This window comes from Colletes latitarsis, chromosome 14 (genome assembly GCF_051014445.1).
Source record: "Colletes latitarsis isolate SP2378_abdomen chromosome 14, iyColLati1, whole genome shotgun sequence".
NCBI classification, from domain to species: Eukaryota; Metazoa; Arthropoda; class Insecta; order Hymenoptera; family Colletidae; genus Colletes; species Colletes latitarsis.
This window is the reverse complement of record NC_135147.1, coordinates 332,501-335,000: the sequence shown is the minus strand read 5'-3', so window position 1 is coordinate 335,000 and position 2,500 is coordinate 332,501.

The following is a 2,500-nucleotide window of genomic DNA, read 5'->3' as shown; positions in this document are numbered from 1 at the left end:
GCTCGCGCGACTAACGACGACCAGCCGAGAAGGCTGTAGTTTATCGCATCGATTTCATCGAGCAACCGATGGACGCTGCCGCGTTCGTTCGTAAATGAATGTTATACATACTCACGGATAGCCTGAGGCGAATAATCGCAAACGACGACGCGTCGATTGTGCGGCCATCGTTGCTCGCGCGACTAACGACGATCAGCCGAGACGGCTGTAGTTTATCGCATCGATTTCATCGAGCAACCGATGGACGCTGCCGCGTTCGTTCGTAAATGAATGTTATACATACTCACGGATAGCCTGAGGCGAATAATCGCAAACGACGACGCGTCGATTGTGCGGCCATCGTTGCTCGCGCGACTAACGACGATCAGCCGAGACGGCTGTAGTTTATCGCATCGATTTCATCGAGCAACCGATGGACGCTGCCGCGTTCGTTCGTAAATGAATGTTATACATACTCACGGATAGCCTGAGGCGAATAATCGCAAACGACGACGCGTCGATTGTGCGGCCATCGTTGCTCGCGCGACTAACGACGATCAGCCGAGACGGCTGTAGTTTATCGCATCGATTTCATCGAGCAACCGATGGACGCTGCCGCGTTCGTTCGTAAATGAATGTTATACATACTCACGGATAGCCTGAGGCGAATGATCGCAAACGACGACGCGTCGATTTTGCGGCCATCGTTGCTCGCGCGACTAACGACGACCAGCCGAAACGGCTGTAGTTTATCGCATCGATTTCATCGAGCAACCGATGGACGCTGCCGCGTTCGTTCGTAAATGAATGTTATACATACTCACGGATAGCCTGAGGCGAATAATCGCAAACGACGACGCGTCGATTGTGCGGCCATCGTTGCTCGCGCGACTAACGACGATCAGCCGAGACGGCTGTAGTTTATCGCATCGATTTCATCGAGCAACCGATGGACGCTGCCGCGTTCGTTCGTAAATGAATGTTATACATACTCACGGATAGCCTGAGGCGAATGATCGCAAACGACGACGCGTCGATTTTGCGGCCATCGTTGCTCGCGCGACTAACGACGACCAGCCGAAACGGCTGTAGTTTATCGCATCGATTTCATCGAGCAACCGATGGACGCTGCCGCGTTCGTTCGTAAATGAATAATATACATACTCATGGCTAACGTGAGGCGAATAATCGCAAACGACGACGCGTCGATTGTGCGGCCATCCGTTGCTCGCGCGACTAACGACGACCAGCCGAGAAGGCTGTAGTTTATCGCATCGATTTCATCGAGCAACCGATGGGCGCTGCCGCGTTCGTTCGTATATGAATATTATACATACTCACGGATAGCCAGAGGCGAATAATCGCAAACGACGACGCGTCGATTTTGCGGCCATCGTTGCTCGCGCGACTAACGACGACCAGCCGAGACGGCTGTAGTTTATCGCATCGATTTCATCGAGCAACCGGTGGACGCTGCCGCGTTCGTTCGTAAATGAATAATATACATACTCATGGCTAACTTGAGGCGAATAATCGCAAACGACGACGCGTCGATTTTGCGGCCATCGTTGCTCGCGCGACTAACGACGACCAGCCGAAACGGCTGTAGTTTATCGCATCGATTTCATCGAGCAACCGATGGACGCTGCCGCGTTCGTTCGTAAATGAATAATATACATACTCATGGCTAACTTGAGGCGAATAATCGCAAACGACGACGCGTCGATTTTGCGGCCATCGTTGCTCGCGCGACTAACGACGACCAGCCGAAACGGCTGTAGTTTATCGCATCGATTTCATCGAGCAACCGATGGACGCTGCCGCGTTCGTTCGTAAATGAATAATATACATACTCATGGCTAACGTGAGGCGAATAATCGCAAACGACGACGCGTCGATTGTGCGGCCATCCGTTGCTCGCGCGACTAACGACGACCAGCCGAGAAGGCTGTAGTTTATCGCATCGATTTCATCGAGCAACCGATGGGCGCTGCCGCGTTCGTTCGTATATGAATATTATACATACTCACGGATAGCCAGAGGCGAATAATCGCAAACGACGACGCGTCGATTTTGCGGCCATCGTTGCTCGCGCGACTAACGACGACCAGCCGAGACGGCTGTAGTTTATCGCATCGATTTCATCGAGCAACCGGTGGACGCTGCCGCGTTCGTTCGTAAATGAATAATATACATACTCATGGCTAACTTGAGGCGAATAATCGCAAACGACGACGCGTCGATTTTGCGGCCATCGTTGCTCGCGCGACTAACGACGACCAGCCGAAACGGCTGTAGTTTATCGCATCGATTTCATCGAGCAACCGATGGACGCTGCCGCGTTCGTTCGTAAATGAATAATATACATACTCATGGCTAACTTGAGGCGAATAATCGCAAACGACGACGCGTCGATTTTGCGGCCATCGTTGCTCGCGCGACTAACGACGACCAGCCGAAACGGCTGTAGTTTATCGCATCGATTTCATCGAGCAACCGATGGACGCTGCCGCGTTCGTTC